Below are 17,356 nucleotides of genomic sequence, written 5' to 3' on the forward strand. Positions count from 1 at the left end.
ATAAATGGCTAGCAGGCTTGAAGGGCTAAATGGCCTCCTCCTGCTCCTGTTTCTTGTGGTCCCATGATACCCGCTTTCTCAGAGTCGCTCCACCCCTCAATTTCCTGGCCCCCGTTGCGATAAATCTCCCCCTCCCCCCCCCCTCTCTCTCGGGGCCTCCTTGTCTTGTCTAAAATCGAAGTAGGATCAGGACACGGGGGTGTTCCACGTGGGCCTCGGCCTACCTGCGCTTGTTCAGACCGACGGGGGAAGGGGCAGGCCGAGAAGGCAACAGAGGAGGGTAGAGAAGGCCTTACCTGATCTGCTCCGAAGGGGGTGATGTTGGACTTGACGCAGCCCACGGCCAACCCGATGATGACCAGGCCGGTGTAGACGAAGCCCCTGCAGTAATCGCCGTCCGTGCCTGCCTGCCCCCCCCACGCCGCCGCCCCCGAGGCGTTCCAGCCGGCCGCCGGCCCACCCCATCCCGCCCCGCCGCCCGTCCGGTTGCCGCAGACGATGGCCCGGGTCCTGGGCTCGGCGGTGAGCAGCAGGAACAGCATGCCACCCAGGTAGAGGAGGAGGCCGGCCGCGATGGTGCGGAAACGGCCCAGCTGGGCGTCGGCAAGCCAGCCGCCGAAGGGCGAGACCAGGTAGGCGGCGCCGGTGAATACCAGGCTGGCCTGGGTGGCGCTCGGGCCTTCCCAGCCCAAGACCGAGCCGTTGAGGTAGAGGACCAGGTTGCCCACCACCGCGTAGAAGGCCAAACGCTCCAGGGCCTCCACCGTCAGGATGGCCCCGCAGGCCAATCTGCGGCCTGCGAAGGCCGAGCCGGCCTTCTCCCCCCTTCTCCCGAGGAGGGGCCTTCTCTCTCCTCGGCGATCCATCCGGAACTCTCCCCCCCTCTCTCTCCCTCTCCAACACTTTCTCTCTATCTCGCTCTCCCTCCCTGCCCTCCAGCCGTCGGTAAGCTCTCCTCTCCGATGTGTTCCTGACGCATTTCTCTTCTTAATTAAACTTCATTTCAGTCGAAGCTTCCTCTTTCACACCAGCTATTTCTCTCCAATCTAGTCACATGGGCCTGACCACATTCAGGAGGTTTGTCCGTGTGCGCGAGACAGCCAGCGAGAGTGAGAGTCAAAGAGAGAGAGTCACAGGAGAGAGTCAGAGAGAGAGTCACAGAGAGAGAGAGAGAGACAGCGAGAGTGAGAGTCACAGAGAGAGAGAGAGAGAGACAGCGAGAGTGAGAGTCAAAGAGAGAGAGTCACAGGAGAGAGTCAGAGAGAGAGTCACAGAGAGAGAGAGAGAGAGAGAGACAGCGAGAGTCAGAGTCACAGAGAGAGAGAGAGAGAGACAGCGAGAGTGAGAGTCAAAGAGAGAGAGTCACAGGAGAGAGTCAGAGAGAGAGTCACACAGAGAGAGAGAGAGAGAGAGACAGCGAGATTGAGAGTCACAGAGAGAGAGAGAGAGAGACAGCGAGAGTGAGAGTCAAAGAGAGAGAGTCACAGGAGAGAGTCAGAGAGAGAGTCACAGAGAGAGAGAGAGAGACACAGAGAGAGAGAGAGTCACAGAGAGAGAGAGAGAGAGAGAGAGACAGCGAGAGTGAGAGTCAAAGAGAGAGAGTCACAGAGAGAGAGAGAGAGAGAGTCACAGAGAGAGTCACAGAGAGATAGCGAGATTGAGAGTCACAGAGAGAGAGTCACAGAGAGAGAGAGGGAGAGTCACAGAGAGAGAGAGAGACAGCGAGAGTGAGAGTCAAAGAGAGAGAGTCACAGGAGAGAGTCAGAGAGAGAGTCACAGAGAGAGAGAGAGAGAGACAGCGAGAGTGAGAGTCACAGAGAGAGAGAGAGAGAGAGAGAGACAGCGAGATTGAGAGTCAGAGAGAGAGAGTCACAGGAGAGAGTCAGAGAGAGAGTCACACAGAGAGAGAGAGAGAGAGAGACAGCGAGATTGAGAGTCACAGAGAGAGAGAGAGAGAGAGAGACAGCGAGATTGAGAGTCAGAGAGAGAGAGTCACAGGAGAGAGTCAGAGAGAGAGTCACAGAGAGAGAGAGAGAGAGACAGCGAGAGTGAGAGTCACAGAGAGAGAGAGAGAGAGAGAGAGACAGCGAGATTGAGAGTCAGAGAGAGAGTCACAGAGAGAGAGTCAGAGAGAGTCACAGAGAGAGAGAGAGAGAGACAGAGAGAGTGAGAGTCAAAGAGAGAGAGTCACAGAGAGAGAGAGTCACAGAGAGAGAGAGATAGCGAGAGTGAGAGTCACAGAGAGAGAGCCACAGGAGAGAGTCACAGAGAAAGAGAGAGAGTCACAGGAGAGAGTCACAGAGAAAGAGAGAGAGAGACAGCGAGATTGAGAGTCACAGTCACAGAGAAAGTCACAGAGAGAGTCACAGAGAGAGTCACAGAGAGAGAGTCAGACGGCGAGATTGAGAGTCAAAGAGAGAGTCACAGAGAGAGAAAGTCAGAGAGACAGAGAGAGACACAGAGAGAGAGAGAGAGAGACAGAGAGAGAGAGATAGCGAGATTGAGAGTCACAGAGAGTCACAGAGTCACAGAGAGAGAGACACAGAGTCACAGAGAGAGAGAGAGAGACAGCGAGATTGAGAGTCAAAGAGAGACTCGCAGAGAGAGTCACAGAGAGAGTCAGAGAGAGAGTCACGGAGAGAGAGACACAGAGACAGTCAGCGAAAGTGAGAGTCAAAGAGTGAGTCACAGAGAGAGAAAGTCAGAGAGAGAGACAGAGAGAGAGAGAGAGAGACAGCGAGATTGAGAGTCAGAGAGTGAGTCACAGAGAGAGAAAGTCAGAGAGAGAGAGACAGAGAGAGAGAGACAGCGAGATTTAGAGTCAGAGAGAGAGTCACAGAGAGAGAAAGTCAGAGAGAGAGAGACAGAGAGAGAGACACAGCGAGATTGAGAGTCAGAGAGAGTCACAGAGAGAGAGAGACAGAGAGAGAGAGAGTCAGAGAGAGAGAGAGAGAAAGACAGAGAGAGAGACAGACAGAGAGAGAAAGAAAGACAGAGAGCCTGAGAGAGAATCACAGAGAGACACAGAGAGAGTCAGAGAGAATCATAGAATTTACAGTGCAGATGGCCGCCATTCGACCCATCGAGTCTGCACCGGCCCTTGGAAAGAGCACCCGACGTAAGCCCACTCCTCCACCCTATCCCCGTAACCCAGTAACCCCACCCCACCTTTGTAAACACTAAGGGCAATGCATCATGGCCAATCCACCTAACCTGCACATCTTTGGACTGTGGGAGGAAACCGGAGCACCCGGAGGAAACCCACAGTAAGTTGCAGCAAACTCATCAAAGGACCAGCTTTGCAAGAGAGAGGGGACAAGTCTCAGTGTTTATACCCACCCAGTGAGGTTGTCCTTATGCTGCCCCAGTTACCCTGACTGCCACCTGTGTGAGTCTCTCTCCTGTTGATGGTGAATGTCACCCGGAAGCGCCCCTCTAGTGTGACCTCACAAGAGAGAGAGAGAAAGAGGGGCCGCTGTTTATTCCTGACCAGTAGCCGCTGTTCAGTGAGCGAGTTCGAAGCGCTCCCTTTGGGTCCTCGGGGGGGGGGGACCTGGCCCCGGGGAGGGGGACCCCACGGTGGCCTGGCCCGCGATCGGGGCCCACCGATCTGCGGGCGGGCCTGTGCCGTGGGGGCACTCTTTCCCTCGGCGCCGGCCTGCGTAAGGCTCCGCCATGTCCGGATCAGAGAAGAAACCCCCGTGCGCATGCGCAGGAATCACGGCAGTTACTGTGAGAAGCCCCTAGTCGCCACATTCTGGCGCCTGTTCGCGGAGGCCGGTACTGGAAATGAACCCGCGCTGCCGGCCTTCTTCTGCATTACAAGCCAGCTGTTCAGCCCACTGTGCTAAACCAGCCCCTATTCACTCATATTCGCTCATGTCTTCACTCACCCACCCCAAAGCTCAACAATCTACACTCATTGGGAGTTTCCTGTGAGCTGGAGGAATATACTCACCGCTCCTGGGACAGGAGAGTTAAAAAATAAAACGTTGGCACAGATTTCTTTAGATCTTTTTCCCAGCTGGCTGGTCCGTGCGGCTGTTGCTCCTCCGCGTCTCGTGGTCTGTTTTCAACAGGGCGAAGCGTGTGTCAGGCAGGAGAGTAGAGTTCCTGCAACAGTTCCTCAGATTTGTTATTTGAAGGGCAAAACTCCTGAATGGGTCAAATACTGACCCCCTCCCACAGGTGAGCCCCAGGACAAAGGAAGCCTTTCTGATTGTGGGCAGGATAGAAGTGATTTATTTCCCCAACCAAAAGGTGTCATAATGTAATTTGATTTTAATCAGCGCCCTGACAAAAGTTTGCAATGTCTCCGCCTTCTGCTGGCCCCTTGACAGTGGTCGCCGGGGGCAACTTTAATTGTTATCCCATTACGGTATTGTGGTTCCGCCTGGCCAGGGCGATTTGCATTTGAACTGCCTCTCTTTGAATGAGGCCGTTTCCTTCCCGCATCATTTTCATGACTCAAGGCTTGCCTGTCTTGCAAAACAGACATGGTTTGTACAGCACTCTGTCCTTTTAAAATGGAACGTCCTTTTCCAACGTGTCCAGGTCATTTTTGGGCCTTTGACGAGTTTGCTGCAACTTACACCACGCAGGCACGGGGAGAACGTGCAGACTCCGCAGCAGTGACCCAAGCCAGGAATCAACACGGGATACCCTGCCGCCCTGTGGAAGTCAGAGAGAGAGAGAGACAGACTGAGAGAGACAGACTGAGAAAGTGAGAGATAGACAGGCAAAGACAGAGAGAGAGAGAGAGAGAGACAGAGACATTCAGAGAGGGAGACAGAGAGTCAGAGAGAGACAGACAGAGAGGGAGACAGAGAAAGTCAGAGAGATAGTCAGACAGAGAGAATGGCAAAGAGGGAGAAACAGACAGAGTGAGACAGACAGACAGAGAGAGCCAGAGAGAGAAAGTGAGTCAGACAGAGAGAGAGAGACATACAGAGAAAGCCAGAGAGAGACAGAGAGAGAGACAGACAGAGAGAGTCAGAGAGATAGTCAGACAGAGACAATGGCAAAGAGGGAGAGGGAGACAGAGTGAGACAGACAGACAGAGAGAGCCAGAGAGAGAAAGTGAGTCAGACAGAGAGAGATAGAGAGAGCAAGAGAGTCAGAGAGAGAGAGTCAGAGAGAGAGAGAGACAGAGAGAGAGTCAGAGAGATAGTCAGAGAGAGAGCGAGAGAGTCAGAGAACGAATGTCAGAGAGAGAGAAAGAGAGAGACCTGGAGAGAAAGAAAGACAGAGAAATACCAAAAGAGAGACAGAAAACAGAAAGAGACAAAGACAAAAAGTGAGAGAGAAAGACAGAAAGAGGAACGGGAAAGAAAGAGAGAAAGACATAAAGAAAGAGCGAAAGACAGAAAGAAAGAAAGACAGAAAGAGAGAGAGAGAAAGAAAGAAACACAGAAAGTGAGAGAGAGAAAGACAGAAAGAGAGAGAGAGAAAGAAAGAAACACAGAAAGTGAGAGAGAGAAAGACAGAAAGAGAGAGAGAGAGAGAAAGACAGGAAGAGAAAGAAAGAAACAGAAGCGAAAAAATCAAAAATACTGAAAGAGAGAGAGGAAAAAAGACAGTAAAAGAGAGAGAAGGACAGAACGAGAGAGGGAGAAAGACAGAAAGAGAGGTAGACAGAAAGAGAGAGAGAAAGAATAGTCAGAAAGAGACAATATTAATCATCTTTATTGTCGCAAGTAGGCTTACATTAACACCGCAATAAAGTTACTGTGAAAAGCCCCTAGTCACCACATTCCGGCACCTGTTCGGGTACACAGAGGGAGAATTCAGAATGTTCAATTCACCAAACAGGGAGAAAAGAAGACAGCGAGAGAGAGATACAGAGAGATTCAGGCATACAGAGTGAGAAAAATAGAGAGAGAGAGAGAAAGTGAGACAAAAGGAGACAGCGAGCGAGAGATACAGAGAGAGAGAGAAAGTCAGGCAAAGAGAGAGAGAGAGAAAGACAGAGAAAAAGGCAGAGAGAGAAAGACAGAGAGAGACAGACAGAGAAAGAAAGACAGAAAGAGGGAAAGACAGAAAGCTAGAAAGAGAGAGAGAGACAGAAAGTGAGAAAAAGTCAGGAAGAGAGAAAGAGAGACAGAAATAGAGAGAAAGATAGAAAGACAGAAGACAGAAAGAGAGAGTTGAAAGACAACAAGAGAGAAAGAGAGACAGAAACAGAGAGAAAGATAGAAAGACAGAAGACAGAAAGAGAGAGTTGAAAGACAAGAGAGAGAGAGAGACTGAAAGAGAGTGAAAGACAGAAAGAAAGAGAGAAAAATAGAAAGAACGAGAGAAAGACAGAAAGAAAGAGAGAGAGAATGAAAAAAGAGAGAAAGAGAGAGAGAGACAAAAAGACAGAGAGAGAGACTGAAAGCGAGAGAGAGAGAAAGACAGAGAGAGAGTAAAAGACAGAAAGAGACTGAGAGAGACAGAAGGATAAAAACTGAGAGGGAGAGAGAAAGAAAGAGAAAGTGTGTCAGAAAGAGAGATGGACAGAAAGAGTTACAGAAAGAGTGAGAGAGAGACAGAGCGAGAGAAGCAGAAAGAGTGAGAGAGAGAAATAGAAAGAGACTGAGCGACAGATAGAGAGAGAGAAAGACAGAGCGAGAGAAGCAGAAAGAGAGTGAGAGACAGATAGAGAGAGAGAGAAAGACAGAGAGAGAGAGAGAGAAAGAGAGAGAGTCAGAAAGAGGGGAAAGACAGACAGACAGAAGAAGGACAAAATGAGACAGCACGAGAGACACAGAGAGAACGAGAGTCAGGTAAACAGAGAGAGCGAGGTATTGAGAGGGAGAGAGAGAAAGACAGAAAGAGTGAGAGTAAAGAAGAGGAAGATAAAAATAGAGAGAGAAAGAGATTGAGAGAAAGAGAGAGAGGGAAAGACAGAGAAGGAGAGAGTCAGGGAAACAGAAAAGAGAAATAGAGAGGGAAAGAGACAGATACAGGTAAACAGAAAGAGAGGCAAAGAGAGAGACAGAAAGATAGTGGGCAAAAAGAGAAAGAGGAGGAGTTCCGGTGGCGGCTACAAGGGAGTAAGTCGCGCGTTTGGTGGCTCTCGCTTCGTCTGACTTTAAGACCTTTTTACCCGACTTTTTTGAACTTTTGAGCGCAGGAGTGGAAAACAATAGCACTCCAGATCTGAATCCATACAGAGCTGTATGGACTTAAGGAGCAGAAGGGAGCGGAAACAGGCGAAGAAGGGGCTGAACAAAGGTGGTGTGGAAGCTCAAGTGGGAGGAAAGATGGCCGACGAACGGACAATGGAAAGGACGGTCCAGGCAGCACTGGACAACATGCTGCAGGTCATGAAAGAGAGCTTCGCAGCACTGAAGCTGGATAATTTGGAACCGCTCCAGAAAGCGATGGATCGACTTGACCAGAGGCTGGATGCTCAGGATAAGAAGGTCCAGGCACTGGAGAAGACAGTGGAAGAGCAGGCGGATTTCCAAACGGTAGTGGACGGGGAAATCAGTAAGCTGAAGGAGCAGCAAGCCAGGCTGATGGACAGGATGGAGGACGTGGAAAACAGGGCACGCCGGCAGAATCTGAGAATCATTGGGCTCCCGGAGGGGGCCGAGGGAGTGGATGCCACGGCATATGTGGCAGAAATGCTGCAGAAGCTGGTGGGGGATGATTTCTTCCCACGTCCGTTGGAGCTGGACAGGGCACACAGAGTGCAGGCGGGGCAGCCGCGAGGGGGGGGCCCGGGCGATGGGGGGGGGGCCCGGGCGATGGTGGGGGGGTGGGGGGGGGAGGGGTCCCCCGGGCGATGGTGGTCAGGCTCCATAGGTTCGTGGACAATGAGCGGGTTCTGCAGTGGGCCAAGAGCACGAAGAGCAGCTCATGGAACAACAGTGTCCTGCGCACCTACCAGGGTCTGAGCCAGGAGGTGGCCAGAAGGAGGGCAGCCCACAGACAAATTAAAGAGATTCTGTTTAAAAAGAAGGTCAAGTTTGGGCTACTTTCCCCGGCGCAGCTTTGGGTCACATACTGGGAACAGCAACATTATTTTGACGACCCGGAGGAAGCGATGGACTTCACTAAGGGGCATGGACTGGTGCCGAACTGAGGACCCATGGACTCAAGTTAGAGTGTACTAAGGGATGTCTGCAGTTGTTCACAGATTGCCCTTCGTGTTAGCGATGTCAGTCGGCATGCTCTTTAACTTAAACCTGGGGGTGGTCTTGTGTTTGTGTTTGCCTGTTTGAAAGTTTGAAAGTTAAAGCCAAAGCGATAGTTAAAGTTTAAGTCGTTGGATGCTGGGGGGCTGTTTGGGTTCTCTTTGCTATTTTCTTCTTCTGGGAATGTTGCCTTGTTCTTTGTTTGTTTTCTCTCTGTCTCGGTCCCAGAGCGATTGCTCGAACAGGGCTGTTCTGGGGAGGCGGGGGGGGAGGGGAGCAGGGGAACAATAGGTGTGAGACATGATGGCGCTGGAGTTGAGAGCCACCAGGCTAACTGCTTTGAGTTAGTCAACGGGAGCGAGGTGGGGGGTGTGTATACAGCCAGTATATGGCAGGGGTTAGGTTACAAGGGGTTGTTGCTGAGGGGGGAGGGGGGGGGGGAAGATGATCTGCTGTCGAGGGAGGGAACTGAACCAGGTAACAGGGAAGGGGTCAGGGGATGGGAGCTGGCAAGAGGCGGACCAGGGGAGGCGCGGCATATGGGCAGGGGGTGGGCCCAAGAAGGGGGGGTGGATAAGGGGGGGGGGTGCAGATAAAGGGGGGGGGGGGGGGGGCAGCGTGCCCTCCTACCAAGCTGATCACCTGGAATGTTAGAGGATTAAACGGGCCGGTCAGGAGGACACGTGTGTTTGCGCACATACGGGCTCTGAAGGCGGATGTAATGTTGCTGCAGGAGACACATTTGAAAGTGGCGGACCAGATTAGATTACGGAAGGGCTGGGTTATCCAGGTCTTCCATTCGGGGCTTGACGCTAAGACCAGAGAGGTCGCGATCATGATTAACAAACGGGTTAAGTTTGAGGCGGACGGCACAGTTGCGGATGGAGGGGGGGGGGGGGGTAGATTTCTCATGGTCCGGGGCAAGCTTGAGGGGGTGAAGGTGGTCCCAGTGAATGTTTACGCTCCAAACTGGGATGATGTAGATTTCATCAAAAGGCTGCTGGGGAAAATCCCCGACTTGGATTCGCACAAGTTGATTATGGGTGGGGACATTAATACAGTCCTCAACCCGGACCTGGACTGGTCGTGCTCCAGAACGGGCAGGGTCCCGGCAATGGCAAGGAACTGAGAGGGTTCATGGAACAAATGGGGGGGGTAGACCCCTGGAGAGTCAGCCGGCCGACGGGGCAGGAGTTCTCGTTCTATTCACATGTTCACAAGGTTTATTCTCGTATTGACTTCTTTATTATGAGTAGGGACATTTTGGAGGGGGTGAGGGATACTGAATACTCGGCGATCGCTATTTCGGACCATGCTCCAGATTGGGTCGACCTGCTGGTCTGCGAAGAAAGTTATCAGCGCCCACGATGGAGGTTAGAGGTGGGATTGTTGGCAGATGAGAGGGTGTGTGAGAGAGTGGGGAAATGCATGCAGGATTACCTGCAGGTCAACGATACAGGGGAAGCGATGCTCTGGGAGGCGCTGAAGGCGGTGGTGAGAGGGGAACTGATCTCAATCCGAGCCCATAGGGACAGAACGGACAGGGCGGAGATGGACAGACTGGTGCAGGAGATGATACGGACGGATCGGGAATATGCGGAGTCCCCGAGGGCAGAGCTACTTAGGGAACGACGGAGTCTACAGGCGGAGCTGGGAGCGCTATCCAGTGGGAAGGCCGTAGAGCAACTCAGAAAGGCCAGGGGTATGAGTATGGGGAGAAAGCCAGCAGATTGCTTGCTCAGCAACTTAGGAAGAGGGAGGCGGCCAGGGAAATAGGGACGGTAGTGGACGGGGCAGGGAACCGGCTGGGAGACCCGGCAGGGAACTGGGTTGGAGACCCGGCAGGATTGAACAGGGTATTCAGGGACTTTTACAGTAAGCTGTATACCTCAGAACCCCCCCCATGGGGCCGGAGGGGATGAGGCGCTTCTTAGATGGGCTGACCTTCCCAAAGGTGGGCAGGGGGGATGGTAAAGGGGCTGGAGGCCCCGATTAGAGCTGAAGAAGTATCGGGGGGCCTGAAGGCCATGCAGTCGGGTAAAGCCCCGGGGCCGGACAGGTATCCAGTGGAGCTCTACAAAAATTTCTCGGGGATAGTGGGGCCGGTGCTGGTTAGGGTGTTTAACGAGGTGAGGGACAATGGGGTGTTACCCCCGATGATGTCGCAAGCCACCATCTCGCTGATATTAAAACGGGATAAGGATCCGGAGGTCTGTGGGTCCTATAGGCCAATCTCCCTGATTAATGTGGACACTAAACTGCTAGCCAAGATCCTGGCGTCCAGAATCGGAGACTGTGTACCGGACGTGATTGTGGAGGACCAAACGGGGTTTGTTAAGGGCAGGCAGCTGGTAGCCAATCTAAGAAGGCTACTCAATGTGATTATGATGCCCCCGGAGGGCAGAGAGATGGAGGTAGTGGTGGCAATGGATGCCGAAAAGGCTTTTGACAGGGTGGAGTGGGACTATTTATGGGAGGTGCTGGGACGGTTTGGGTTTGGAGAGGGCTTTGTGGACTGGGTTAAGCTGCTATATCAGGCCCCAGAGGCTAGTGTAAGGACGAACTGGACGACATCTGAGTATTTTAGACTACACCGCAGGACAAGACAGGGATGCCCCCTCCCTCCATTGCTGTTTGCGTTGGCCATAGAACCGCTGGCAATTGCTGAGAGCGGCAAGGGGATGGAAGGGAATGGTCAGGGGGGGGGGATAGAACACAAGGTCTCGCTCTACGCGGGTGACCTGCTTTTGTATGTGTCAGATCCAGTGGCTGGGATGAACGGGATTATGGAAATACCAGGGGAGTTTGGCCGGTTTTCGGGCTACAAGTTGAACATGGTAAAAAGCGAGATGTTTGTGGTGCAGGTGAGGGGTCAGGAGAATAGGCTGAGGGAGCTACCATTTAGGCTGGTTGGGGAAAGCTTTAGGTATCTAGGGATACAAGTGGCGCGTGACTGGGGTAAGATGCATAGGTTGAACTTGTCCAGGCTGATGGAGCAAATGAGGAGCGAGTTTCGGAGGTAGGATGCACTCCCGCTGTCACTAGCGGGGAGAGTACACACGGTGAAGATGACGATCCTCCCAAGATTCCTGTTTATTTTTAAGTGTCTCCCTATTTTCATTCCGCGGTCCTTCTTTAAAAGAATCAATAAAATCATCCTGGGATTTGTTTGGGCGGGGAAGTCCCCGCGGTAAAGAGGGGGATGCTGGAACGGAACCGTAGCGAGGGGGGACTGGCGTTGCCGAACCTCAGCAACTACTACTGGGCGGCTAAAATAGCCATGATAAGGAAATGGATGGTGGGTACGGGGTCGGTTTGGGAGCGGGTGGAGGGTGCTTCGTGCAGGGGCACCAGCTTGGCAGCCCTGGTCACGGCTCCTCTGCCGCTCCCGCCGGCCAGGTACGCCACCAGCCCTATAGTGGTGGCAGCTCTGCGGATTTGGGGCCAGTGGAGGAGGCATGCGGGGGAAGTGGGAGTGTCGGTCTGGTCCCCAATATGTGACAACCACCGATTTGTCCCGGGGAAGATGGACGGCGGGTTTCGAGCGTGGCGGAGAGCGGGGGTGGGAAGGATGGACGACTTGTTCCTGGAAGGGAGCTTCGCGAACATGAGGGCGCTGGAGGAGAAGTTCGGGCTGGCGAGGGGGAATGACTTTTGGTACTTGCAGCTGCGGGATTTTGTACGTAGACAGGTCCCATCCTTTCCACACCTTCCACCAAGGGGGATCCAGGACAGGGTAGTTTCCACGGGTGAGGTAGGAGAGGGGAGAGGCTCAGATATTTATAAGGAGCTTATGGAAGCGGAGGACACAGCGACCGAGGAACTGAAACTCAAGTGGGAGGAGGAGCTTGGTGGGGAGTTGGAGTTGTAGGAGGCGTATGGGCAGACGCTCTGAGGAGAGTAAATGGAAGCGCAACATGTGACAGGCTCGGCCTGATTCAGTTCAATGTGGTTCACCGGGGCACATGACGGTGGCCCGGATGAGCAAATTCTTTGGGCTGGAGGACAAGTGTGCTAGATGTGGGGGAGGACCAGCGAACCATGTCCACATGTTCTGGGCGTGTCCAAAACTCAGGGGATACTGGCAGGGATTTGCGGACGTCATATCCCGGGTACTGAAAACAAGGGTGGCGATGAGTCCAGAGGTGGCGATTTTTGGGGTGTCGGAGGACCCGGGGGGGTCCAGGGGGGGATAGAGGCCGACGTTGTGGCCTTTGCTTCCCTGATAGCCCGGCGATGAATACTGTTGGCCTGGAGGGACTCAAAGCCCCCAAAGACCGAAGTATGGCTGTCGGACATGGCAAGCTTTCTCGGCTTAGAAAAAAACCAAGTTCGCCTTACGAGGATCACTATCGTGGTTTGCCCGGAGGTGGCAACCATTCATCGACTCCTTCGCGGGGAATTAATCGTCAGCGGGAGGAGGCGGGGGGGGGGGGGGGGGGGGGGTGGGTAGAATAGTGTAGATTAGGGGCGTAGAATAGGCGGGTCTATCTGCGAGAGTGTACGTTTTTTGTAATTGGTATCTGCACACTAATGTATATTGTTACTGTTTATAATGCCAAAAATACCTCAATAAAATTGTCTGTTAAAAAAAAGAGATAGACAGAAAGCCAGAATGAGAGGCCAGGGGAGAGAGTTATAAACAGAAAGGGAGAGAAAGAAAGAGAGAAAGACAGAAAGAGAGAGAGAGAATGACAGAAAAAGAGAGACTGAAATTGGGACAAAAGGAAGCAGCGAGAGAGAGAGAGAGATAGAGAGAGAAAGAGAGAGAGAGGGAGAGAGTTGTGGTATTCTGCATGTTGCTTATTTCAGGATGGTTGATGCAGTGTTCAGAAAGACCACAAAATGGCTTTAACTTGAACAAGCTATAAATTTATTAACGCTACTAATTTGGATTCGACATGCACTCCTAAATAATATAAAGTTGATAATTAACATATAATCCACACTCACCTACAACTAATCTTTATACTGTTATAGACTATGATCTGCTCTCACTCACACTATCTTTCCTTCAGTCTATGCTCCAGTTAACTCTTTCACCTCTCTCCCCACGAGGCTTATCATCAATGTCTTGTCTACGTGTAACTCTAGCCCCCTCTTGTGGCTAGATCTAGACATTTCATTAACCCTTGCAGTTCTTACATTTATGGTAATGCCACAAGAGTCAGGCAAACAGGGGGAATGTAGGAGAGAGTGGCAGACAGAGAGAGAAAGTGAGAGTGAGAGAGAGAGAGAGAGAAACAGAGGCAGATCAGGGTGTTGTGCCGAAACCACAATGTGTCTTAATCCGCACACGGTGGACAAATGACTACAAGCCTGTTTCATACAATAATTCAATACTTATTCGCTATTGTAATGATATGCAGACATGTAACCAATGGTTCATCAGAACAAGACACAACCAATGGGTAATCAGAACACCAAGCGATGGCATCACCACAAGAGGGCATCCACATGACCACTATAAAAAGGACAAGGCACACAGGCCCTGCTCCTTCCCACAGCAGAAACCTAGAAAGCAAGACGTGTGTGGTTAACAGCACCGACACACCATTGCACGTGGTCTAGAGAAAGCTCCTATGGTTAGTAGAGTGTACTGTGTTACGTGAATCAGATCAGTAGAGTGTAGAACTCATTTAGGAGCTTTGTTAATCGCTCAATAAATACGTTCAACTTACCTCAAGGTCTGGAGTATTCTTCAACAACACCGACACCAAGTAGCAGCTTACGTTACTCAAAGTAGCATAACAACACAGCTATTACACAATTGTTACTGTTAATCAATCACACTCACGTACAACATAAGTTAAACGACAAAGTTAGCGACTGACAAGTACCTGACAGACATTATCTGGGGCCTTTTTCCTGTCTTACTTTGCAAAGTCTGGGTTGTGGCCTTTGTTCATTCGGAGCTGCATCCTGTTTCTCCTCGAACCGGGCCACTTTTCCCAGCATCCTTTGCCGGACGCCATTTTAGGTGGCCGCAAGGAGATGGAGTTGTGTTTGCCAAACACTGATCTTGAGAATAACGCATTCAGATTTTCATTGAGCCCTCTTGGCGAAGAGGACTGAGGGAATCCGGAAAGGTTTCTCCTTCCGGTGACCCCTGCTGGTGAGCAGTCTAAACTCCACTCGACAATCTCTCTTCACTCTCCGATCCCCCTAAACTCTGAAAGACATTCATCGTGCTGTGCACAGATCACACTTCAATCTCTGTTAAATACTGCCAGGCATCAGGAGTTAGACTGAGCAGAGTTCTGTCAAAATTGATCCTCCCTTCTTTCTGCACCTTACCTGATTTCGCTCACCACCTCCCCGTCCACCCACCTGCCTCTCTTTCTTTTTACATCTTTCTCTTTCACTCTTTCTTTCCCTCTCTCGCTCTCTCTCTCTCTCTTTCCTCCTTTTTCTCTGCATTCCTCCCGTTCTCTATCTTTGTTTACTTTCACTCTCCTTGTCATTTACTCTCTCACTCCCTCCTTCTCACTTGTCTATTTCTGTTCCTAGACCTCCCCCTGTTTTTCTCTAATTCTTCCCCTCTCGCTTTCTCTCTTGTTCTATCTCTCTCTTGCTCCCTCTCTCTCGCTCTACCTCTTTCTCGCTTTCTCTCTATCTCTTTCTCGCTTTCTCTCGATCTCTTTCTCGCTATCTCTTTCTTGCTTTCTCTCTCGCTCTATCTCTTTCTCGCTTTCTCTCTCGCTCTGTCTCTTTCTCGCTTTCGCTCTCGCTCTATCTCTTTCTCGATTTCTCTCTCGCTCTGTCTCTTTCGCTCTCGCTCTAACTCTTTCTCACTTTCTCGCTCTATCTCTTTCTCGCTTTCTCTCTCGCTCTGTCTCTTTCTCGCTTTCTCTCTCACTCTATCTCTTTCTCGCTCTATCTCTTTCTCACTTTCTCTCTCGCTCTATCTCTTTCTCGCTTTCTCTCTCGTCTATTACTTCCTCACTTTCTCTCTCGCCCTATTTCTTTCTCACTTTCTCTCTCGCTTTCTCTCTCGCTCTATCTCTTTCTCGCTTTCTCTCTCACTCTATCTCTTTCTTGCTCTATCTCTTTCTCACTTTCTCTTTCTCACTCTATTTCTTTCTCACTTTCTCTCTCGCCCTATTTCGTTCTCACTTTCTCTCTCGCTCTGTCTCTCTCACTTTCTCTCTCACCCTATCTCTTTTCTCAGCTTATCCTTCTCACTTTATCTCTTTCTCCCTTTCTCTCGCACTCTATCTCTTTCTCACGTTCTCTCTCGCTCTATCTCTTTCTCGCTTTCTCTCTATCTCTTTCTCACTTTCTCTCTCGCTCTATCTTTTCCTTGCTTTCTCTCTCGCTCTATCTCTTTCTTGCTTTCTCTCTATCTCTTTCTCACTTTCTCTCTCGCTCTATCTTTTCCGTACTTTCTCTCTCGCTCTATCTCTTTCTCACTTTCTCTCTTGCTCTATCTCTTTCTCGCTTTCTCTCTTTCTCTTTCTCTCTTTCTCTATCTCTTTCTTGCTTTCTCTCATGCTCTATCTCTTTCTCGCTTCCTCTCTTGCTCTATCTCTTTCTCTCCTTCCTTCCTTCCTTCCTTCCTTCCTTCCTTCCTTCCTTTCCTTCCTTCGTCCTCCCTCCTTCCCTCCCTACCTTTCTTCCTACCTCATTTTCCTCCCTCTCTCCCTCCCTCCCCTCTCTCTCCCCTCCCTCCATTTCTCTTTCCTTCCTTCCTCCCTCCCTCTTTCCTCCCTCCCTCGTTCCTCCCTCCCTCTCTTTCTCCTTCCTTCCCCCCCTCCCTTTCCTTCTTTTCTTTCCCTCTTTCCTTTCCCTTCTGTGGTGCCCCTTTAATGGGCAGAGTCTCATGTGACCTGACCGGCCAATGGGATGGGAGTGTGTGGACCCTGAGGGCGGAGTCTTGATGTTTCAGTTAGTTTGGCGATTGAAATCTTGAAACATGTTCACTTTCTACCTGTATAAACCTTTATTCGTTAATCCACTTTGTGCTCACCCGTCTGTCAGGATATTACATTGGCGACGAGGATTGACTAGAGTGCCTTCCCACCGCTACAAGAATTGGGAGAGCAGTCCTTGTGTGAAATCCTTTCCTTGAAGCCCACAAAATCGAGGGTGAAGAAAGGCAGCGGGTGACCCAGTTACAGCCTCTGGGGCTCCCACGCGGAACCTGATTAGGACACTGACTTCCTCAGATGCCCCGACTCCAAGCTGGTGGAAATAGTCAGGGGACATGATCACCCGAAACCCATCGATAGTAAAGCAACAATACAATTTCAGTTCGACGGCAAGAGCCCCCAGGGGCGATGATTATGGTGTTTGAGGCGTGCCTGAAATGAACGGCTCAATATAATGGATCGCACTCAATGACATGTTGAGAGACAGGCTGGTCTGTGGTGATAATGGCACGGCTATACATAACAAATGGTTAGCAAAGGCAGTGATTACCTGAAAGGAGACCTTAGGGGTCACCCAGGCTATGGAAAGGGCAGAGTTCAGGGCGTGGTAGCGATGGAGTTACAGAGTGTGCAAGCTGGGAGGTCCGCCAGGTTTGGTAAGGAGCCTCTGGCAGTTCTGATGCCAAAAATGAGACCACAGAAAGTCACGAACAAAGAGGCTTGGGGCAGAGGAGAGTGCAGAGATATCAGGAATTTGATCCACAGATCAGAACCTATAAGGAATGCTATCAGTTTGGGAAGATGTAAATTCAGGCCAGCGACATGTGATGCTTGCAATGGAATCATAGAATTTACAGGGCAGAACGAGGCCATTCGGCCCATCGCGTCTGCACCGGCCCTTGGAAAGAGCACCCCACCCAAGCCCACGTCTCCACCCTATCCCCGTAACCCCCACTTAACCTTTATGGTCACGAAGGGCAATTTATCACGGCCAATCCACCTGACCCCTGCACGTCTTTGGACCGTGGGAGGAAACCGGAGCACCCGGAGGAAACCCACGCACACACGGGGGAGAACGTGCAGACTCCGCGCAGACGGTGATCTAAGCCGGGAATCATACCGAGGAACTGTGAAGCAACCGTGTTAACCACTGTGCTACCGTGCTGCCCACTGTGCTACTGTGCTGTTCAATAAGAAGGAGGGGCCACAGGCGGAGGAAGTACAAGGCTGGACCGAGCCTGCAAGGGGCCAACAAAAAGGAACACCCAGCTCTAGCACACAATAACCCTGAAAATTGATCTGAAGTATAGTTTAAACAACATTAGGGTGGAAAAGACACCCCCAGTTACAATTGTGTTG

The sequence above is a fragment of the Scyliorhinus canicula genome, chromosome 6, assembly GCF_902713615.1.
Source record: "Scyliorhinus canicula chromosome 6, sScyCan1.1, whole genome shotgun sequence".
Taxonomy (NCBI): domain Eukaryota; kingdom Metazoa; phylum Chordata; class Chondrichthyes; order Carcharhiniformes; family Scyliorhinidae; genus Scyliorhinus; species Scyliorhinus canicula.